The sequence below is a fragment of the Ailuropoda melanoleuca genome, chromosome 5 (genome assembly GCF_002007445.2).
Source record: "Ailuropoda melanoleuca isolate Jingjing chromosome 5, ASM200744v2, whole genome shotgun sequence".
Taxonomy (NCBI): domain Eukaryota; kingdom Metazoa; phylum Chordata; class Mammalia; order Carnivora; family Ursidae; genus Ailuropoda; species Ailuropoda melanoleuca.
The window spans coordinates 560505-585225 of record NC_048222.1 but is presented as its reverse complement, the minus strand read 5'-3'; the positions used below and the strand labels follow the sequence as shown (position 1 = coordinate 585225).

The 24721-nt window shown below is 44.8% G+C and overlaps 2 non-coding genes and 1 pseudogene across 2 annotated transcripts; 2 read left to right on the top strand and 1 right to left on the bottom strand.

Moving 5' to 3' along the window:
• The first annotated feature begins 2140 nt into the window (after positions 1-2140).
• Positions 2141-2565, top strand: LOC117802246 (annotated as a pseudogene).
• A 1483-nt stretch (positions 2566-4048) lies between these two features.
• Positions 4049-4141, top strand: TRNAI-UAU. The gene is given in 2 exon segments: positions 4049-4086; positions 4106-4141. It is a non-coding gene; the product is annotated as a tRNA-Ile (tRNA).
• An 11016-nt stretch (positions 4142-15157) lies between these two features.
• Positions 15158-15230, bottom strand: TRNAR-UCG. The gene has a single exon. It is a non-coding gene; the product is annotated as a tRNA-Arg (tRNA).
• Positions 15231-24721: the final 9491 nt, after the last annotated feature.

Sequence of the window (24721 nt, the reverse complement as noted above, 5' to 3'; positions counted from 1 at the left end):
TCAACACCTGTCCCATAAAGAACTAGATCCTAAAGGTTCTGGATCACGGGGCACGGAACACAAAGTTAGCTACAGGAGAGCTCATTGATATTGGAGTATTTTCCCAAAGTGCAGAAATTTTACACATTGGCAAGAATGCAACATACTGTTTGGATTCTCCTGCTTGGAAAAAGAAATGGCTCCCACTAAATGTAGTAGAAATGCCAGGACCGTTGTGCCTGATGACAGAAAGGAGGCATCAAAAGCTGAGAGAAGTGTCCACACTAGAGTGGATTTACCATGTGATGCTGGAAACCCATCGAGGACGATGTTGCAGGAGTTGGAAAAAAGAAAAAGGGATGTGCAGGATCACTGAGAGGATGTGTGGTGAGTGTCCTCGAAAGGCCTGGGCTGATACGAGATTCTGCTGTAGAAGGGGCCTCACTGTTAGTAACGGGCGTTATAGGGTCCCGAAATGAGTCAGGCCAGACATGGCAGCACTCACCCATCAGAATCTGTGTGTGTGTGTGTGGCAGTCAACTCTCCAGAGTGCTGGAGATGATTCATAGAACACAGCTTCCCTAGAAGCAAAGCAGATGAATAGCCAACACAGGTTATCATTGTCTGTAAAATCAGCAGAAACCAAGAATAGATAACCAGGAGACTGAGCGCAGCAGCCCCAGTTACAAATAAAATCACAACACCTTGCTCGGCTTCTGATCTTGAACCAGTTTTCAGACCCAGAATCACTGACAAAAGGAGAAGCCAAGTCTTGAGAAAGCAGGAACTGCAACACCACCAAAAATACATAGAAAGTAATTTCCCCATTCCTTTCCTAAAGGGGCTTCTGACATTCACTCAGTAACCATAAAATCAAGAAAGAGAAATACCCTAACATTTCAAGAACTGTTGTACATACGATCCAGGTGGACATTGATACTGGAAGGCCCAACATGTTGCCATGGCCCCGGTGAGAACGGAGGCTATGGGGACCACGCAGCAGGAGTCCTGGCCCAGGTCTGGATCACTGTTCATCCACTAAGGCCATGGATCCATCTGGTAGAAATGTCTCTTGTCCCCAGATGATATACGTGGTAGTTGGCAAACTGCCACACTGACATCTTCGCATGGGCTGTAAGAGCTATCACAGTAGAAAAGGCCAAGTGAAAGGCCTGATGCTGACTCCCAGATCCACAGCCGGGAAGTAAATGAGGCCATCCTCCCTGGGAGAGTGACAGGTGGACCAAAAGGATGCACAATTGTCTCTGCATGTAATGCACCAGCTTGTTCCTACAAAGAGTAAAAGAAAGACCCTGGAAAATGACAGTGGACCACCTACCACAAACTAAACCAGGGACTAGCTCTGACTGAAACTGCTGTACCTGATGTGGTATCTTGGTTAGAAAAGATTGATTTACATCCTTGGATTCTTTAAAGAAATAAGTGGAAAATAAGATTAAGCGTAACCTTTTTTGGAGCCATTAGTTCAAAAAAGTCATCTGAACACCATCATAAAGTCTTACCCTTGACTCATCATACTTTCTACACATCCCGACACTACCACCTTATCCCCAAACCTGGCTCAGAGAACATCCACGTTTGCTCAGAAAGTGTTAAGGACACTGACCCTCTGGGAACGTTGTCCTGTCAGAGACTGACTTCTCAGCTAGGAAAGCCACGTTCCTACTCAGAAGACAATGTTTATGGTTTTGGGGTCAAAGACAAGAGAGGACCAATGTGTTGGTCAGACCTTTGGCCCCTCCCCAGGACCAAGAATTGAGCTCGCTCTTTAACTTAGGCTGGGATAGTCCTAGGAAGAGAAGACACGGAGTCAGAAAGACAGCCTTTGCTCTGGCGCACTGGTCCTCAAGCTCTAAAATGCGCCTCAGTACCAAATGTCTTCTTTATCAGAAGATAGGTCAAAGGCATCCAATTAAATTGTGATAGATCAATGGATGGATTGAACATTGTCTCTTACAAATAATGTAAGAATGTGGAATAATGAGTCATTTTATGTTCAGTTCTTAGAACAGGTCCAACCCCAATAGCAAGGGCTATATAAGTGTTTCCTTCAGCTTGACCATCATGGGAAATAGTTTACGTTATAGTGTTAAATAATTAAATACTACAGGGGTCAAGAGCTGCCCCCGCCACCACCAACATGGAGACTTTGTACTGAGTCCTGTTCTTAGTGCTCGAACGCCCCAAACCAAAGCTGAAGGAGCCACCTTGGGTGCACTTGCTGTGGGCCGTGACTGTGAATGCTCCACCGGTGGTGTTCTTACTTCCTCATCACCAGAAGAATCACTGATGGTATTACTGTTGAACCTCCGAGCGTTGGCTCTATGACCGACGAGCACGGGCATCATAGAGCAGGAGCTTGCTTGGACAATATATTATGGAAGGACTCCAATCCAGCTTCCTGTTCACAGTGGGAGGCTTAGGGCTCATAATCCTGGATAACCAAACATTCCAAAATTCAGTAGATTTCTTCTTCTATTTATTGGATTTGTCTGTGTCCTGCTGAGTTTTGTCATGGCTAGAGTATTCATGAGAATGGAACAGCCGGGCTACCCAATGAGTTAAAATGCCTTTTGAGAAGAAATCAATAGATATTGAATTTGCTCCTCTAAATGAAGTTTTAAAGGCTGTACCAACCCTCTGACGTGAAATATGGGAAAAAATGAAGAGAACAGAAAAGTGAACACTTTATCTAGTGAAAACATAGGAAGGTATTAAAGCTTGAACTAGAATGTTTTCTTGGTATCAGAGACAAGCTTATCATAGTATTTTTTCCTGCTGGTCTATACTGATGTAACAACGATGATAAGTGGCATTTACTTATTAGTTTTTCATTTCTTAAAGAAAATATTTTCCAGGGACGCCTGGGTGGTGCAGTTAAGCCACCCCTTGGTTTGGCTTAGCTCGTGGTCTGGGGGAACTGGAATCCAGTCCCTTGTGGGGCTCTGTGCTCAGCGGGGACTCGGCTTCTCTCCTCTGCCCATGACCCCACCACCCCTCTGCTCTCTCTCTCTCAAATAAAGAAATAAGGGAAGACGTGAAGAAAGTTTGGGGCACACCAATGAGAAATTAAAACCTTAAAAAAAAAAAGAAAATATACTCCAGTTTTACAACTATAATATTGAACAAAGTGATTATTTTCTACAGCCCCCTTAACAATTCTTGGACATGACATTTGTGACTTTCGAAAATCAATGTAAAAGTTAGGAAGTGAGATCCCCTAAGCTGAGAACTCTGGACAGATGATCAGCTCTATGGTACCTACGGTATTCGCCTTTACACAGCGTGTGACGGTACATTATTTCAGATATGTATGCAAGACTGTTTCTTGCACAGTAAGACGTATTAAAGGAGCAGAAGTTAAAATTTTTCTAATTAAAATAATAAATACATATATATTATCTTGTATATACGTGTGTGTGAGGGTATAACTACAGCCCTGCCCACTCCAAAAATACTCCAATGAAAACTTTCATAGAACAAAGTCTGAAATGAGCTAAAACACAAGGGAACGGTGGATTTGAGTACGAGACTTCAGAAAATGTTCGAGTAATGATCACGTTGTTTCCTGCATTTCCTTCGCCCGTGTTGCAGCTACATATTTGGAAAACAGTGCTATTTCCGAAGGAAATACCCGCTCCCTGAAGGCTTCAGGGTAGTATTTTCCAACCTCAGATCAGAACCCAGCAACCAAGGGCCGGGCGGGCAGGGGGTCCTGCGAGGGAGGAAGGCGGGCGGGGATCCCCGGCCGGAAGCGCAGGAGTCCGGCAGGTGGAATTCGCTCCCCCACGTGGGCACCTCCGCCAGGGTAGGAACAGGCTCGCCTGCTTTGCAAGGAGTCGTTGGGACCGGTGTGCGATTCCAGTGCCTTCAGATACCAGTCTGCTCGCGGAGGGCGGTGGGGATCGGAGCCGAGCGGCATCTCTGGCCGCGGGGGTGGCGGGGGTGGCGGCTCTCCGGCGGGAGGCCGTGTTGGTGGGAGTCCCTCCAGCAGAGCGGTCCTGGGGAAAGCATATTCACTGCACCGCCGAAGCCCCGCACCCGCGCAGCTCCAGTGGCGCAATCGGTTAGCGCGCGGTACTTATAAGACAGTAGCTCGTGGGCGATGCCGAGGTTGTGAGTTCGAGCCTCACCTGGAGCAGCTTTTACCACTCCTCCGACCCCACAGCTCAAACGAGGGACTGAGCGGAGACGCGCCAAGGCGGCGGACCCTCAAGGAAGCTTACATCCCACCCGAGCCTTCCTGCTCGGGGTCCTGCGTCACCAAGAGCCCGGCGTTTTTGGCGCCTGCCCTCTCCCCACACCCCGGCTAGCGTCTGACGGTTGCCCAGGCGACTGTTCACAGCAGTCAATTCAGCGAGAAAAGGACCGTCAGACAGAGACTCGGGCCGAGTTCAGGTATATATAAAAATTATAAAAATTGCTGAAAAATACTCCTATGCCTGATTTGCTGACTCTATGAAATGTGGACAATCGTGGTTTTTAGTTACGTATTTCAGTGGAAACTCTCCTGTCTTTAACCTGCCTTCCTTACCTCAGTTTCTCCACTCCTTCGGGCTGCGTCCGGGATCCTCACCACTCAGGTCCGCGAGGCCTGCAGTGACGACGAAGACACAGGTGCTCAGTGTGAGAAAACGAGCTGACCCATTACCACGTCCGACCCGAGCGGGAATCTTGGGTCTAGACAGTCGAGGTTGCCGGAGGCACCCTGCAGACAGGGACAGAGCTCTGCAGCTGCCCCGGGAGATGTGAAATCGTCCGCGTCCGCGTGCTCAGCACCGTCAGGTCTCTTCCAGATGCCTCTACAAGTCGGAGTGTTCACAGCCCCGTCCCGCCCTGAGCTGCCCAACATGAATTACGAGTTCAAAACCAGGCCCACAGACCAACTCTAGGGCAACACTTGGTAAAGAAGTGATAATGAACAGTTTCCTCCCCGAGATGTACAGTGGACACATGAATAGAGGTTATTCACAGAGTTGTTTTCAGTTACAAAGGAGATAATAAATTATCAATTAATTAATGGCCACAAATTCCTCCCATCTCTCTGCTGTCCCCTTGCAAGGTGATTTTGTGGTATCTTCCATCAAGAGATGGGGTCTGTTTCTCTCCCTCTTGTATGTGAGCTGATCTTGTGATTGATGAAATATAACGTTGTGAAAGTGATTTTGCAGGAGTTCCAAGATAAGGCCTGGAGAGGCCTTACAACTGCCCCTCTTGCCCTCTTGGGACCCTGAGACCCACCATATGAAGAAAACCGGTCTAACCTCCTAGAGGATGGAGGAGCACATAGAGGGAGAGAGAGGGAGAGAGAGAGAGAGAGAGAGAGACGCTGCCATCCTAGCCATCCTAGCCTTGCCAGCTGACACCCCAGACGTGTGGGAGGGAACATTTTGGACCATCCAGCGCCAGTCAGACTGCCATATGACTGCAATCACATGAATGACCGCAGGCAAAACCAGCAAAAGCATTGCCCAGCTGAGTGAAGCCCAAATTGTTAATCTTCAGTAAATGAAAGAACAATTATTGTTTAAAGCCACTAAATTTGGGTGCACTTTGTTATAAAGATAAAGATGACTGTCAAAAGCATTTAGCAGAGTAAGAGCCTAAAACGAATTAGCAGATTATTACTTTGGGGGATCTTCTCATTGTCCTAAGCATTAGGTCTTCTCTGTTCTTGGCCCAGCATAGAGACTCCAAATCAAGGGGACCTTGGGCTATTTAAATTTATTCCAGGAGTAGTAAGCTGTCTCCCTGGGTCCTTACACCAAGCCCAGAGTTGAAAGGCCCAGAATTTCCGAATCACTAGAGTGAATAGAGGTATGACTGAATAGGCAGTGTCCACATTCTTTGCCTGCTTTTCAAACAGACTAGGCTGTAGGATCCATATTTTTCTCTAGAAGCATTTTCCCAGTGCTGGCTATCCTTTTGTTAAATGTCCTGGTTTGCTTTGTTGCCCATGACAAGGAGACAAGGGGCTGATACCCACATTGAAAAACATTTGCATATTGAAGCAATTTAGAGATATCAAGCACTCACACCTGGTAGCTTGTTGCCTAATATTTTTTAAAGGAAATCCTATAACAGAAATCCATAGGGGTAGTATACTTGCTGTCCTGGTGGCTGGAAGTCACACGTACAGTTCTTTTTTCAGATAGGTCTCCAGGACCTTCCCACTGGGTAACCCACCAAGATACCACATGTAGGCCAAACTTTTTTGCTTATACAAAAAAGCAATTATATAAACCAATATATGCATAATGTATTGTTAGACCTATAACAGAGAAATGTAATATGTTTGCTAATAACAACACAGAGAAAGCAAAAAGTAAAGTGGCAGATATAAATACCACTATATCAAAAATAACCTAAGTTGTGAATGAATTAAATAACCAATCAAATGGCAGAGATTGTCATACTGGATCAAAAGATCCAATGTATGTGGTCTACGGGAGACACCCTTTAGATTCAAAGACACAATACATAGAAAATAAAAGAATGATAAGAAGGTAGATCATGGACACAGCAACCACAAGAACGCCGAAGTGTCTATGTCTAGTATTACACAAAAAGGCTAAAACAAACAAACAAAAAAGGTTCTAGAGATAAAGAGCAACATTTCATAATGATGAAAGGATCAATCCATCAGAAATATATAACAATTACAAATATGTATGCACCCAATGAAAAAACACCAAAATACATGAAGCAAAAACTTAAAGAAAAAACGATATGAATAGACAATTCAACAATAATGGTTGGAGATTTCAAAATCTTAATTCCAATAATAGATGGAACTAGACAAAAGCTCAAAAAAAAAAAAAAAAAGATCTGAACCATATTATAAGCCAGACCTAACAGACATCTATAGAACACTCCACCATCAATAAATAAATACATTCATCTCAAGTGCTCATGGTACATTCTCAAGGATAAACCATATACTCATAAAACAAAACTTGATAAATCTAAAAGGATTAAAATAATACAAAATATATTTACCAATCACAATGTATAAAATTAGAAAGTAATAACAGAAAGAACTTGATAGAACTTACAATTATGTGAAAATTAAGCAATACACTCTTTTTTTTTTTTTAAAGATTTTATTTATTTATTCAACAGAGACAGAGAGACAGCCAGCGAGAGAGGGAACACAAGCAGGGGGAGTGGGAGAGGAAGAAGCAGGCTCATAGCGGAGGAGCCTGATGTGGGGCTCGATCCCACAACGCCGGGATCACGCCCTGAGCCGAAGGCAGACGCTCAACCGCTGTGCCACCCAGGCGCCCCAAGCAATACACTCTTAAATAACAAATGGGTCAATGAAAAAAAACCAATAGAGAATAGAAAATACTTTAAGATAAGTGAAAATGAAGGCTTAGCATACCAAATCTTATGTGATGCAGCTAACATAGGGCTTAGAAGAACATGTATAGCTATAAATTCTTACTTAAAACAAACAAGCAAACACCAATCTCCAATTAATAACGTAACCTTCCACTTTAAGGCACTGGCAAAGAAGAGCAAACTAAATCTAAGCAAGCAGAAGTAAGGAAATAAATATTAGGGTGGAAATTAATGAAACAGAGAATAGAAAAACAATAGAGAAAATCAATGAAACCAAAAGCTGTTTTTTTTTAAAAGATCAACAAGACTGACAAACCTTCAGCTGACTGACTAAGGAAAAAAGAGGGTGGACTGAAACTCCTAAAATTAGAAGTGAAAGAAGGGGCATTACTATAGACCCTACAGAAATAAAAAGGGTTGTCAAGGAATACTGTGAAAAATAGAACACCAACACATTAGATTACCTAGATGAAGCGGGCAGATTTCTGGAAAGACACAAACTAATGAAACTAATTAAAAAAGATTAGACAATATAAATAGGTCTATAATAAGCAAACAGATTGAATTAGTAACCAAAAAACTACCAACAGAGAAAAGACCATTCCCAGGCATCTTCACTGCTGAATTCTACCAAACATTAAAAAAAGAATCAATATCAATTCTTTACAAACTTTTTTTTAAAGATTTTATTTATTTATTTATTTTTAAGATTTTATCTATTTGCCAGAGAGAGAGCACAAGGAGGGGGAAGCAGCAGGCAGAGGAAGTCCAAGGTAGGGCTTGATCCCAGGACTCTGGGATCATGACCTAAGCCAAAGGCAGATGTTCAACTGACTGAGCCACCCAGGCGCTCCTACAGACTCTTTTTAAAAATACAAGAGAAGGAAAGACTTCCTAACTGATTTTTATGAGGCCATTATTACCCCAAGGCCAAAACCAGACAAAGACATCACAAGAGAACTATAGACCCATGTCTCTTATGAACATGGATGCAAATCCTCAACAAAATACTAACAAAATCCAGCAACACATAAAAGGAATTATATACCATGACCAAGTGGGATTTAGCCCAGGAAAGCAAGGTTAATTTAACATGCAAAAATCAATTATTGTAATACACCACATCAATAGAACAAAAAACAAAAACCACACGTCATCTCAATAGATGCAGAAAAAAACTTGACCAAATCCAACACCCTTTCCTGATGAAAATCCTCAATAAACCAAGAATAGAAAGATACCTCCTCAACCTGACGAAGGACATCTGTGAAAAAACCCCACAGCCAACACTATAAATGCCATTTTTCTTTCGTTATGTGTCTGTGGATGAGCTAACTTAAAAAATTTTAATGCTGTCAAATTCGTCTCTTTTTCCTTATTGTTGTTATGTTGGGCATGTTTATGAAATTCTTCCCAACCCCAAGTTTAACAAATATATTCTTTTTTATAATTTTCTAAAATTTGTATATATTTGTCTTTTACATGTAAGTCTTTAACTCAAACAGATTTTTTTCTATATGATGAAGTACAGGTCAACACATTTACATTCATTTTCTCTAGAACTATTTACCTAAAAATTCACTCCACCCTCCAGCTGTAGTGTATCCTCTGTTCTTTCTCAGGTGTCCACATGAGCATAAGCTCTCTGTTACGTTTGATTTCTCTATTTACCTATTCTGGCCAGTGCCATACTTCTTTAATTATTGTTGAAACTTTGAATGAGTCTTTTTTTTTAAATATTTGTTTATTTAAAAGAGAGAGTAAGTGCACGAGTGGGGGGGGGCAGAGGGACAAGGTGAGAGAGAATCTTAAGCAGACTCCATGATCAGCACAGAGCCCAAGGCAGAGCTTGCTTGATCTCTCAACCCTGAGATCATGATCTGAGCCAAAATCAAGAGTCAGATGCTTAACGGCTGAGCCACCTAGGCATCCCTCTTTTTCCATTTTAAATATTAAATATTTTCTGGGGTGCCTGGCTGTCTCAGTTGGTAGAACATGTGACTCTTGATCTTGGGGTTGTGAGTTTGAGCCCCATGTTGAGCATAAAGATTATTTAAAAACATTTTTTTAAATTGTGTGGTGATAAAATGAGTTAATATTTTTTTAAAAATAAGTATTATTTTTCCTTGTTGGAAAAGACAGAAGCAAATGGGTGTTAAATGGCATTGCTTTCTTCTGTCAAAGGTAATACTGCACCATTTTCCTGCTACGGTGGCTTTATCTTTTCCTCGTTCCTTTCTGCTATAAGCTTTTTAAAAGCATGTGGGGCGCCTGGGTGGCTCAGTCGTTTAAGTGGTTGCCTTCGGCTCCGGTCGTGACCTCAGGGTCCTGGGATCGGGCCCCAAGTCAGGCTCCCTGCTCGGTGGGGAGTCTGATTCTCCCTCTTCCCCTCCCACCCCCACTCGTGCTCTGTCTCTCACTCTCAAACAGATAAATAAAATCTTAAAAGAAAAAAGCATGTAAACACCAAATACCATAGTTAGTGTTGGGACAGTCATAGGGGAATTGTAGCAGCAAAGGCAGGAGTTCTGTTTATTGACATCATTGAAATTTAGCTTCTCAAGGCAGAGACTATTAAAATTGTTCATTTTTATCCCAAGAAACAAGAAATGTGTATGGAATTTAAAATACATCAATATATGTTTAATTAATAAGTGATTTCTTCCTAGGAGAGGCTGAGGTCTACATGAGATCAACCCTCACTCAGCAGCCATTTATATCATGAATTCATGTTATGATGAGTTCTGAACCCCTCATTATCCCCTGGGACTTTGCTCCTGAATTCCCTGCATTTCCTTTCTTCCCACCCTTTCTCCTGAACTTTGCCCTGTACATTCTGCCCTCATCCATTACTCTCTTCATGTCTTCCCTAAGTCTTTATTATTGAATAGTGAAAATAAATTGGGTTTTGAAACAATTGGGATTGTTAAGAACACAAACTTAGGCATATTATTTATTTTCTGTCTGTGTTGACTTCCTTATTGACATAATGGGCACACTGACAGCCACCTGCTCATCAGTGAGGGCTAAATGTGATGTGTTTGAAGATGGCTGTCACGTGGTAGGCAGCTTGTCAATGTTAGTATTCTTCTCTTCCTGCGTGCTTCTTTCTTACCTTCTGCCCCTTCCTTTCCCTCTCCTTGTTCCCCCCCTCCTCCTCTGCCTTCTCGCCTTCCTGTCTTCCAGCCCTAGACTCCCACAACACCTTCTGTCTTGACCAGGATGTGAGCCAGAATGGACGCGTTGGCCCTGAGAGGCTGAAAACTATAGGATCCAACAGGCCGCTATTGGCCTTGATGTCTTTCAGTGGTAGTCTACTGGCCCAGGGAAGGTAAGGACCCCGTGAGTAGGCAAAGCTCTTCCAGCCTTTAGTTTTTACTCTTACCCTGGTTGCAATATGGGTATGTCATGCTTTCAGGTGGGAGTTCTGAAATAAACCCGCCATGTTTTCTCTCAAATCTAGATTGTTTGCTCTTCTCATGCTGGAGGCATGCTCCAAAGCTACTCAAAAGCTTATCAGAACTTTGAAACTCAGAGATCTGGGAAAGCAGAGTCTTTATGCTCCTTAGATCTGATCTGTGAGATGGGCCCATAAAGAAAGAGTTTCCTTACTCAAGGGCCAATTACCACAAGTTGAGCAAAGATTAATAGTCATAGATGGTTAGGAATTAGTAACAACATGTGAAGGGTGGGATGATATCACAGATAGAACCCTAAGTAGGTAGGAATATGGAAATTGGATTCCTTCCAACATTATTAACCACATGATATGGTATATCACTTCCCCCCACCCCGAGCTACAAATACATAATGTAAATGATAAATACAATTTATTGTGCGCAGGCCAAATGCCATGCCTCATGCTTCATAAACGTGTATTAATCATATTTTTAATTTTCTGTATTTCCTGATGCTTTGACATCTTGGGGCCTTGCCAGCCCAAGAGAAGGACTATCCCTGTTCCCAAGGGCTAATCAATTCCCACAGGTAGGAAACAACCCCCCTGTGACTGCACCTTTCCCATGCAAACCAACTGGTCCAGAGTCCGTGCTCCAGACAGCTTCCTAACAAGCTCTTGTGCCTGGGCTGCTATTCTCCTGCCCTAGTCATCCCAGGGCTGGGTACCAGATCACTAGGGACAGCCCTGAACCGTTCAAACTGCCCAGTGCTAAGCCTGTTTACCCTGCCTCACTCATTCCTCCCACAAAAACCACAACGAAGGCTCTTGTCCAGTTCCTCCCTCACTCGCTCTGCCTCCTGCCTGACCCTAGTACTTCTCCATATGCCACAGCTTCTGTTTCTGGGGATCTGTGAGTACAAAAACTTCTTTCATGACAGCCAAATCCTGTGTATTTTACCATATCCGATTAAAACAAACCAAGGATATATTCCACAACAATATGTTAATATTTAATCTCATGAGGCAGGTATCCAGTAGTGTGGGACTGAATGTTGTAATGTCTCTGGTGACAACAGAAGACGACTTTTGCATGACTGCCCTAAAGGGCTTTGGGGTTTTTGAGGCAAATTCAGTGTCCTTGTGCTTTTTTCCCCTCAGTTTAGAAGCCCCGAGAAGAGCTCAGAAATCTAGAGACAGAAATGGTTTCTACTTTCAAAAAAGGCTTTCAAAGTCTCATAATCCACCATCCCTGGCTCAGGCCAGAAACCAGCTCTACCGGGAGTTCAGTTTCAGAAAGGACTGGAGGAGGCAGGGGGATGGAGGGGACAGGGTCAGACAGGCAGGCAGAGCAAGAGGACTTCAGGAAAGTAGAGCTGCTTTCGGTCTGGATTGCATGACATGCTCTCAGAGCCCCTCCGTGGAGACTGTCGGCGACTGATTAAAACAAAAAATGGAAACCTTGTCATAAATGAAGTCTGTCTACCAGATTCTTGGGCTTCTGTAGAGTCGGCAAGGAAAGGGCTCATCCGACGTAAGCGTAGAGGAGGCGTATTCTCCAATCCTCTCATTTTCTCACTGTAGGTAACATACCCTTCGCGGTTCATCCTTCATTTACACAGCCCATTATAGTACCATCCGTTAGATCTCACAAGCTATTATGTTGTACTAGATCCATGTGATCCAATAACTTACCTTTGTATGTCATCGTAGCATCTGAGAATAAGGATATTCTTCTTTCCTCCTTTCTAGTCATGTGACCTTGTATTCCTTTTTTGAGCATGACTGAAAAAGATAATGAATGAGGCACACAGAAATCCATAATCTTGAATAGGAGTGATAAGAGCTAGTCCCTGATTTGTTACCAATCTCAAACAGAATTTTTCATCATTCTGCATATAGTCAATATTTCACATTTAAGATTGATGTTGACTATAATTTTTCAAAGACGCCAGGTTAAAGAAATTACCTTCCCTTGCTAGGTTGCTTGGAGTTTTGATCGTGACTGAATGCTGAGTTTTAGTAAGTACTTTTTCTGTCTCTACTGAGGTGATCACGTGGCACATTTCCTTCTTAATGTGTAAATTGGAATGATTTATGGTAAATCTATGGTAAACCAGCCTTGTAATCTTGGTATAAACTCAAGACCAACATGACTTACAATTAATTTTAAATATGACTGTATTCAGTTCCTTAACCGTCAAGATAGTTCGCGTGTGTGTTCAAGAGTGCAACTGACCGTGACCTTCCTTTCTCACAACGTCCCTATCCCATTAGGTATGACGGTAATACCAGCCTCAGTTTGGCACTTTCTTTTTAAAAAATTAAATATAGACCTACCATACGGCCCAGCCATTCCACTCCATTCCAAGGGAAATGAAAAAATATGTCCACACGAAGGATTAAACATAGATGTTCATGGCAGCTTTATTTATAACTGGAGGTAATATAAATATTCACCAACGGGCAAATGGGTAAACCAATTGTGGTACATCCATACAACAGAATACTATCCAGCAATAAAAAGAAAGGAATTACACATACGCGCATCATGGGTGAATCTCAAAATTACGTAGGTGAAAGAATAAAGAGAGCCTATATTGTATGATTTCATTTACATAAAATTATAAAACTACAAGCATAAAACGTTTCATAAAACTACAAACATAATGACAGGAGGCAGTGGCTGTGGGAGGGGGATGATGTCTGTGTTCATTACCTTTCTTGTAGTGATGGCTTCATGAGTTTACACCTGTGTCAAACCCACACGTATGTTTAAATATATGTAGTTCATTCTAAGAAAACTGTGCCTCAAAAAATCCATTTAGGGGCGCCTGGGTGGCACTGCGGTTAAGCATCTGCCTTCGGCTCAGGGCGTGATCCCATGGGATCGAGCCCCACATCAGGCTCCTCTGCTGGGAGCCTGCTTCTTCCTCTCCCACTCCCCCTGCTTGTGTTCCCTCTCTCGCTGGCTGTCTCTATCTCCGTCGAATAAATAAATAAAATCTTTTTTAAAAATCCATTTAAAAGATACATTAAGTGGGAAGAAAATCTCATGACGGCATTCTGCAAACATAATTGTGTGTCTGTCTTTCTCTCTCTTACTTTCCATGCTGTGGAAGTGCTCTCCCAGCCACAGGAGCGGCCAAGGGGCCTCACGGGAGCTCCCGGCCGGCCTCACGGGGGCTGCTGCTCCGCACCCGGGGCCGCGGGGAGGAAAGGATTCTCAGGCTGGCGCCGAGGAGCGGTCAGGGAGCGGGTTTCACAGACACGCAGGTGGGCAAGAGCGAAGTTCAAGCAGGTGGAGACGGGATGGGTGACTTCAAGGTCACGGATTTTCCTGCGTGGCCCGGCCACTTAACGCGTTGACTCTCCACCCCCGGGGGCGACTTCTACCGTGAACAGGAGGGGAAGTCCGTGAAAGCTCAGCGCCGGGGTCCGTCCCGGTGCGGACCGGTTTGGTCCGGCGCCCGCCAGACTCTGGGCGCAGCCCCTCCCTCCGCATTCCTGCCGTTTGCGCGGCGCCAGAGGCACGGAGTTCACGGCGGAGGCGCGCGGGGTGCGGTGTCCGGGTGCGGGGGACCCGAGTCCAGTCCCCGCTCTGTCTCAGAAGAGTTATGTCTGATCAAATTGATCTCTTTGAATGTTTTAAGGAGTCTCCGGTAAACGACGGGACATGGGATTTTCTCAGTAGGAAGACTTTTGAGAACGAACTCAAAACGTTTCATAGTTGAAGACTTCATAATTGATACTCCGTCTTGAATCTCACTTGATCTGTCATATTGTTCTAGCATCTTGTCCATTTCATCTTAATATTCAGCTGTGTTTGGCCAGATTCTTTACACTTCTGCCGAGGCTGCTCGCTCTTGGCCCCCGCTCGCTGGGTTCGCCTCCCCTGGAGGCTTGGGGTCTCTGCGCGGACGCCGGGTCCTCACCGGGCAGGTGGCGCCCGCTGAGCCGCAGGGGGTTGGGGGGTTGGGGGGTCGTCCGCCCGAGTCAGCAGGAGTCACCGCCTCTGCTCGGCTCCCCTAAGGTAGGAGCGGTCTCCTTTTGAAAGGGGCGGCACTTAAACTGACTTCAAAGAAACAAGTTGCTCAAAATACAGGTTTTCTGTGCGTCTGCTGTGAAATCACTGAGCGCGGCCACGAGGCGCCGGAGGAGGGTCATCGCCCGCCGAACTGACCGAGTAGCACCCGCGCTGCAGGGACCGAGAGGGCAGAGGTCCTCAGCCTTCGCGCCCCACTCCTCTGCCCCGCGCACCTGCGCACCTGCCAGGCCGCGCCGCCGCCTCCCGGCCTCCCGCCCGGGTCCGATCTGCCGGGACGCACTGTCGCATTTCCTTCCAGAGACCTGGATCTGGGATCTGAAGGTCGGGACAGACATGCCTGGGAGAGGCAAGCGTGAAAAAGGGAGCTACAACCACGAAGGGATTCGAACCCTCAATCTTCTGATCCGAAGTCAGACGCCTTATCCATTAGGCCACGTGGTCCGCCGGTTTTATTGTTGGGAAAAATACGACAAGTGTTGAGAATCTGGGCTCACTGGATTATTTGTATATTCTTTGCATCCCAACAAAGTAACGTTATTTTTTCTGTTAATCCCATTTCAAAGAGAATGTGGTTAACACTCCCAAAGCCATACAACTTCACACGGGAACAGGCTAAGGCAAAGAGGAATTCCGATTGCCTCCGCGCTCCTGCCTTTAACCTTTGTGAACCAAAGTGAGCACTTGGGCTGCACGCCCCTCTCCGCCGGCTGCATGGGGCTGTAAAGACAGGAGGAAAAGACTGACCGTCCCTCTGTGAGCAGGACGACAGACTCTCAGGTCACCTTTAGAAGGAAGACAAAGGCAGAACGGAGACCCCTGGGAGAAAAGGAAAATCACCACGAGGGGGACAAGTAAACCTCTCCTGCGACTTCTCAGCTTAGACCGACGCTGCTGGGACAGCGTCAGGTAGGGCGGGATCCAGGGCACCTCCTAGGCCTGGCTCTCCTGGAGGCTGCGCAGAGTGGAGCCGCCAGTGCCTTCCAAGGACCTTTGTAAGAAGCCCCAGAAGGTCCCAGACACTCTGTGCACAACTGAGAAATGGCCGCCTTCTTGGGCAACCACATATAGGAATAGCCCCAAATCATTTAATAAATTGAATAGTCAAATTTTTTTCCCCACAGAGAAAACTTCAAACCCATCTGGAAGATGGTTTTTGTGGAAGATCCACAAAATATTCCAAGGAGAATGATTTCAGTTGGACACAAACACCTCCAAATATAGTAACAGAGGGGAAGCCTTTCCATCTCATTTTATAAGCCTGACTTCGTCCTAATGTCAAAGCCAGACAAAGACAGTGTGAGAAAGGAAAATCACAGACAAGGAAATTTCTTTAACCTGATTTTTAAAATAGAAAAATAATATGCAGAAAACAACACTTAGAGGTAAATAATTCAAAACATTCTGTTTGACACTGGGGACACCTAGAGTAGACCAGGAATTGCCATTTCTATTCCCTACCAGATAAAAGGGGGGAAAAAGGTGTAATGACTAGAAAGGAAGAAACAGAGCTTTAAAAAAAAAAAAACAGATTGTATGCTTCTATACAAAGATCAACTAAATAAACAAAAATAAACTATTATAATTAGTAAAAGAGTTTTAACACATTTTCCTGATAGCTGTAACAATTTACAAAAACAATTACATGCAATAATCTAGAAACTACACAAAATGAGAAAGTGACATGATAATATTTCAACAAGAAAATATCTCAAAGATAGCATTGTTTCATTTATAGAAACTACTATACTAAGCATACTAAAGCATACTAAATACTAAAGAACTAAGCATACAAACCAATCTATTTTTTATGGATATATATATAGTAGTACATGAAAGAGAATGATTATCACAAGTATTATTATACTGGTTATCTCAGAGTGAAAGAGTGATGTAAAATGGAAACATTCTCTTTCTTAATTAGTGGATTTTTCTTTTTTTAATCGAAGTGTAACAAACATGCGGGAAAGTGCTCAAACACACATATATACAGATCACTGACTATTTACAAAGAGAACCTATCTGTGAACCTTCACCCAGATCTTTTGTTTCACTTTATTGCCACTGTTTCCATCAAATGAAACCCAGAACTAAGTTTGTCACCTGGGCTATGTCAGGAAATAGCACATCACTGGCACGCCAGTACCCTCCCCGTGCACCTTGTAATGACTTTCTTCATAAGGGTAACCACTCTCTTGACTTCTTTTTTTTTTTTAAGATTTTTTATTTATTCGACAGGGATAGAGAGAGCCAGCGAGAGAGGGAACACAAGCAGGGGGAGTGGGAGAGGAAGAAGCAGGCTCATAGCGGAGGAGCCTGATGTGGGGCTCGATCCCATAACACCGGGATCACGCCCTGAGCCGAAGGCAGACGCCCAACCACCGTGCCACCCAGGCGCCCCAACCACTCTCTTGACTTCTGACATCACTTATTAGTTTTGTACATTTTAATAACTCATATAAATAGATTTATACAATATGTACTCTTTTATGTCTGGCTTCTCGTGTGTAGCAACATGTGAGATTCACCCGTGTTGCATTTAACAATGTTCTTATTTGTTGAATTGTATGAATATGTCACAATATATTTATCCATTCTGCTCATGATGGACATTTGAGTTGTTTCCAGTTTGCGGATGTTATGAATTTGGCTATTAAGAACACCCTTGTAGGGCACCTGGGTGGCTCAGTCAGTTAAGCGCCTAATTCTTGATTTTGGCTCAGGTCATAATTCAGGATCGTGAAAGCAAACCCTGTGTCATCTACTTAATATTCTCTCTCTCCCTCTGTCTCCCTCTGCTCCTCCCCTGCTCTCTCTCTCTCTCTCTCCCCCGTCTCTAAAAGAAAACAAAAAACAAACAAAAAACCCCCACCACTCTTGTAAATGTTTTTTTGTGTGTGTGTGGACTTGTGCACAAGTTTTTGGGGTATTGTAATTAAGAGGTTGACTATTACTGATGTTTGCTGATAGCTTTCAAGACTTGTCACTCTTTACTCACGGCTAAACTAGCTCATGAGAAAGAGCACAAGCTCCCTCTCTCGGCACCAGAGGGAAGGTCAAACTGCATAACACTGTTTCCCACCTGGGAACCTTCATCCCAGCCCAACCCTCCAACCACAGTAACAGCCAAAGCCACTCACCCCTCGTTGCTTTCTCAAACCGTTTGGGGACCTGTTTGGGAGCCTTGTTACATAATAAACTTTTTCAAATCCTCCTGGTGCGTGTGTAGCATTATCAGTCCTGTGATTTAAACCAAAGGGCACTTACTTTCAGCCAAATGATTGCAGGACAGATGTGTACTTAGGACTGGACTTGCTGAGTCATGGCAAGAATGTTTAACTCTCCTACAGATACTGTTGCGAGCAGCATATGTGATTTCCATCCATCTGTAATTACACAGAAAAGAAATGGGCAAGCTGAAAACAGCAAAGGAAGAAATATGACAAACTAGATGAGAAACAACTTTCCAACAAGTTCAGCTGTTGAACACGAGACTTTATTCCAACACCGTGGAAACGCCACAGAGGTCAGTAGAATTTCTACTCACTTGTTCAAGGACTGATTTTCTTATAATAGGATGACTGTTCCTCTGTAAGTCCTGTCCCTCCCACTGTGGTGTCTCAGCACAGACAACACAGGTAACAAAGCTCACAGCAACAATCTGAAGTTGAAGGCTGGCCCATAATCAGTTGAGAAAGCTCCTTATGTGGTGGTTGATTTGGAAGGCTGGGAAAGTGATCTTTCATAGGTAGGAATTGAGTGGACAGTCCAAATGCATATTCCAATTAATGCTCCTAGTTTGAAAGAACTGAAGCCTCTGACCAGTGTCTAGAGAGAGGGCAAAAAACCCAAACCAAAACAAAACAAAACAAAAAACAAACAAAAACCCCGTATGGGCTGTCAACTCTGCATTTGTACAAAATACATTCTTGCATCTTTTAAAAGGTAAAACCACTTGCATACATTTCTCCAACATGGTAGAATGCCAAATGACCCAAGTCTCTGTCTTACACTCCAGTCTCTTTAAGGACATCAGTTTCTGTCCTACAGCTGCCAATGTTCTTGTGCATTTTGTGTAATTAAAGCAATTACTTTCTCAGATAAAAATTGGTCTTTCAAAAAGACAGAAGGGAATTCAATTTGAAGTAATTGGCTTGTGGTACAGCATTCTTAAGTAAAGTAGTTAAGTAGATCATTTTTTAAAAAGACTATTTGTCAGAGGGAGGGAGAGAGAGAGCGAGTGAGTGAGCACAGGAACAAGGGGAGCCACAGAGGGACAACAAGGACAGCTGCAGAGGGAGAGGGAGAAGCAGGTTCCCCGCTGAGCAAGGAGCCCAGTGGGGGACTTGGGACTTGATCCCAGGACCCTGAGATCATGACCTGAGCTGAAGGCAGACGCTTAACCCACTGAGCCACCCAGGTGCCCCTCAAAATACATATCTGATAAAGAACCGATATCCAAAATATACAAAGAACTCTTAAAATTCAAAAACAAAAGAACAACTCAATTTAAAAATAGGTCAAAGACGTTAAAAGACATCTCACTAAAGAGATATACAGATCCAAACAAGCATATGAAAAGGTGCTCCACACCCTATGTCATTGGGTAAATGGAAATTAAAGCAACAGTGAGATACTATCACGTTCCAATTAGCATGGCCGAAATCCAGAACACTGACAACATCAAATGCTGGCAAGGATGCGGAGCGACAAGAATGCTCCTTCCTTCTCGGTGGGAATGCAGAATGGTGCAGCCGCTTTAGAAGACAAAACTAAACGTACTCTTACCATATGATCCAGCAATCACACCCATTGTTATTTACCCAAAGGAGTTAAACAGTCACGTTCATCCAAAAAGCTACACATGGGTGTTGATGGCACCTTTACTCATAATTTCCCAAACTTGGAAGCCAGAAGATGTCCTTCAGTAGGTGACTGGGTAAAAAATCCGTGCTATACCCAGACAACGGAATATTATTCAGAGATAAAAAGAAATGAGCTATCAAGCCATGAAGAGATATTGAGGAACCTGAAATGCATGTTACTAAGTGACAGAAGCCTGTCTTAAAGTCTGCATACTGCACGATTTCAACTATACGACAATCTGGAAAAGGCAAAACCATGGAGACAGTAAAGAGTTTGGTGATTGCCAGGCTTTCAGGGTGGAGCGGAGGGATGAACAGGTGAATCACTGCCGTGTTGCACACTTGTCCAGAGAGGGAATGATTACTCAGAGTCCAGTAACTTGGAGCAAAGAGAGGCCAGAAGGGGCCGCACCACCAGGCATCAGCAAGAAGAGTCTGGGTGGACTCTCAGTTGCATATCATGATGCGTAAATTATGCGGGAAGCAAGGAGGGACACACAACTTAAGAAAGCCATCACATGAGGGGCAGCTGGGAACTGTGTGTGTGCGCACGACTGTTAGCGCAGATCCCAGGGAAGCGTAAACTAGGGGACTGCGGGGGATGGAGAACTGACCTCAGCAGGCCTAGCTATCTTATCCACCATCACCGCTGTTTTCAGCACAGGCCGATGGCCAGCATAACTGGCTTTCCCACGCGTCTAGAGCTGTGGCCATTCATGCGTGTTTCTGTTCTGATTGGCTCTTTTACCCGCTAAGGTCCTGCTCTCCCACAAAGCACCAAGAATTTTTAGGGCAGTGAAAGTACTCCGTAGGATACCGTAAAGATGCATACATGTCACATTTGTCCAAACCCACAGAATGTAGAGAGTGTACTGCAATATAAACTATGAACTTTGGGTAATAACATACGGACGTAGGTTATTAATTCAAACAAATGTATCACTCATGTATGGGATGTTGTTGATCATTGGGGAGCCTATGCATGGGTAGGGGCAGGAATCTTACAGGAAATCTCTGTATCTTCCCTTGTTTTCCTGTGAACCTAAAACTGTTCCCCCCCCCACAAAAAAAAATCTTAATTTTAAAAAGAGTACTTTTTCACATTTTTTTCCTGATGTGCTCATGTTTATATGCAAATCATTTGTTCTTCATAACATTCAAATTGATGGTAAAATCAAAGTAGTAAAAACTCAGTCTTATAATATGCTTGATAAGATTAATAATATTTTAATAGTATTTTAAAGGGTAACATTTAAAGCCTACATGTTATCTATTATTTAATATTATTTAAGGTGTATGTATGATAAAATACATATAAATCAAGGCATATCACACATCATTTTTATTTTTTTTTAAATATTTATTTATTTATTTATTTAACACAGATAGAGACAGCCAGCGAGCGAGGAAACACAAGCAGGGGGAACGGGAGAGGAAACACAAGCAGGGGGAGCGGGAGAGGAAGAAGCAGGCTCAAAACAGAGGAGCCGCCAAAGGCAGCCGCTTAACAGTTGTGCCACCCAGGCGCCCCCACACATCATTTTTAAAAGGAAGCTTGTGTATAAAAAAGGGAAGAGGGCTGGTGACCGAAAGTCAAGCGGCCATCGAGCTTTGCTTTCTGCGCTTTGATGTGGGCCAGGGTTTGATCTCATCTGATCTGAATGTGTCCTCTCAAAAGGGACAGTCCCTTCCACATTCGTGCACTGTGCCCTGCATTTTATAACATGCTGTGAGCAAACAGGGTAATACGGAGTTCCTCACATTCGAAGCTGAAAATCCTGATTTGCAACATTATTTTCTGTTATTTTTTGATACACAAGCATGGGTACTCTTACTAGTGACAGATAAAGTGATCCTCGTGTTTGTTCTTAGACGCCTGTGCTCCTGACATCTTTTTCTCAGGCTGCTTTCCCCCCACAGCTTCAGAGACCAGTAAGGTGTCCCTGACCTCACCCCACCTTGGATGCCCTAGACGACCAGTTGGTGACACCCAATTATTGCTCCTTCTTCTAGCCCACACTGGTGCTCAAATCAATGGGGGATGCTGGAAAACTGGACATTCCATATCTTCTTTATTAACACAAGAGTATTATACCAGCTGCCCTGTTCCTTGAGCTCCAACCCCCGGGAGGATTGTCAATTCAAAGAGAAAAGGGCAAGTGCCATTGATAGGCATATTTTTCAGGTGACCATGTCCCATTTCAGGTTCAGAAGTGTACCGGTATTCACATACATCCCATTTTCAGATCAGCTGAAGTTGTACCTGTACACAAGCTTACATGGTAAGTGTCAAAAAATTTATTTCTAATAAGACTTTATTTAGGAGACACCTGGGTGGCTCAGTTGGCTAAGCGGCTGCCTTCAGCTCAGGTCATGATCCCGGGGTCATGGATTGAGCCCCAGTCTGCTTCTCCCTCTGCCTCTGCCTGCCCCTCCGCCTGCTTATGCTCACTCTCTCACTCTCTCTCCGACAAATAAATACACTTAAAAATCTTAAAAAAAAAAAAAAAGAAAAAGATTTTATCTTTAGGTTTAAAATACTTTTGTCATTTGGCATTAGGAGTGCCAGGTGGCATCAGGACGGAATGCAATACATTCAAAATTCATGTCCTCAATATGCTTTTCCTTCAAGCTGACCATCAGTGGAGACCTGTGGATGGGGTGTGGGTAATTCTCGTGCTTAGGTCCCCACGAGGGGACTTTCCTCCTAGGTCACTGTCAGTCACTGGAATACGTTAGAGGCAACCACTGCGGCTTCCATCAACAGGTTTCTAATCTTCTCATACTTGAGGGTAGATGCTTTGTTACAGGCCAAAAACAGGGTCTTCTGGTAAGTAAATAAATAAATAAAATCAAAGGGAAAAAAGCCTTGGCGTTTCATTGGGGAGTTTCAATATACCAGGAATTCCTGTTTATATTGCCGGGGGAAACTCACAGTATTATAGTCTGTTTGAATTTTGTTTAGGAAATTGGAACTGAAAATACAGCCCGCATTCTGCAGAAGTAGCCAGTACTATCTAATTGTCGGTATTCTTTTTGTTCATATTTTTTGCTTCACTAAGACCTGTGCATCCAGAAACAACAGTTTTGTGTTTTTAAATTTACAGAAATAAAATCATCCTGGAGTAAGTATTCTGAGTTGCAGTTGTTCATTCAACGTTACACTGGGAAATTAAAGAAATATTATGTTGCTACCATAATACTGTCACGGCGACTTTAGACGAATTGTTATTATTTAAAAGGAAACATCGACGGTTTGAGGGCAGCGAAGGCCCCTGCGCGCCCCGCCCCGGGCGGTGGGGACCCAGGACAGGGACTGGGGGCAGAGGCGAAGGGAGCGGCCTGGTCCCCCAGGCCGAGTCCCCGCCCCTCTCTGACCTCCCTGCACTTCTCGCCTCCCCCCACCCTGTGCCCCTGGGCTCCAGCTTGTCAGCCAATAATGAAATAGGAACGAAGAAGCAGAGAGCACCAGCACCCATCAGCCAGGGAGGGGGAGAGCTGGGGGGAGGAGAGGACCAGGGGAGGAAAGGGCGAGAGGGAGGGAAGGGGGGGCAGCAGAGAAGGAGGAGAGGGAGAGACACTTCGTTCGGATCCCGAAGGAAACGTGCGGAAGAGAGGAGACATCCTCCCTTGGTTCATCCAAGCGTCATTTACTCATTCAACAAACACGGCCGAGAACCTGGCTCGCGCGGCACGACACAGCCCCAGTAAGGTGCACGTGGGTCCCGGAGGACCCGGTGCGGGGAGAGGAACAGCACGCCCCGTCCTGCAGAGGCGCCGGGACGGCCTCCAAAACACCCTGCTTACAGTCATCAGTCACTGTTCCTGAGTTCCTGACTCTCCGCTCCGGGGGGGTGGGGGGACACCTGCTGTGCACCTGCCGGAGCCCCTCCCGGGCCACTGTCCCATGAAGGACGCGGAGACAGGGGAACTCCCCTGGAAAACCACCTTCGGTGATGGGAAGAAGGACCGCGGAGGTTTACGCTTATGCCTGCGCGCGGGTGGCTGTCCTTCCGTCATCTGTCCTTCCGTCATCCGGACGACGTCTGCATCCCCTCCCCGGCCACCGAGACGTTCGCTAAAAGGGGCGCCTGGCCAGAGGCCCCGCTGGGAGTCGAACCCAGGGTCGAACCCAGGATCTCCTGTTTACAAGACAGGCGCCTTGACTCGCTAAGCCACGGAGCCAGACTCAGAGCCTGCTTCAAAAAGCACCTTTTAATTCATCGTTTTTCCCTTTCCTTTCCTGTTTGTTTTGGGAGACAGGACCTTCTTTCCTTGCTGCATCCGTATACGGGCAGTTTGAACGCGTGCCCGCCGGCCGGCGGCTCACAAAGCGCCCGGCGGCGCCGGTTACCGACTCGCAGCCACTCAGGAGCTGGAAGGGGACGCGCGGCTGAGTCCGGACCTCCCGTGACATAGCGTCATGCACGTCCCACATTTCTGCAGCACTCCAGAATCTACTGAAAGCTTCTAAATGTATTTCCTCTTTGAACTTCCGCGGCAATCCCAAGATGCCGAGCATATGACGGGTGGTCTCCGTTTTATATTGCGCTCCAGTAAAATCAAGGGACCTGTTCAGCTCAGACAGCCAAGCCCTTGGAGCCAGACGCAAACGCAGCTTCTGACGTTGGTCCCATCACGTCATTAGCGCAGCGTTTCCAGAGCGCTGTGAGCACTGAGCACCCAGGAAGCACATGACCTGCAGGAACAAAGATACGATTCTTGCTCAAGCTATGTGCCCGTCAGGATCCGCCCAGGGTGCTGCAGCGATCTCTACCTGAAGCACGATGGTCCCTTGACCCAGGAGAAAACAGATCCAGCAAATCAAGGGCTGAAGCACGTGGATTCGCTCACATTTCATTATCCAGCGTGAAGAGAATGAGGCAAATCTGGTGTCTGTGGAACAGGGGGAGTAATGATCTTACCCCAGGAGGTAATCTTACCCCGGGGAGTAGTAATCTTTCCCCAGGGAGTAATCTTACCCCTGGAAGTAATAATCTTTCCCCAGGGACTAATCTTACTCAGGGGAGTAATAATCTTACCCCGGGGAGTAATAATCTTACCCCAGGA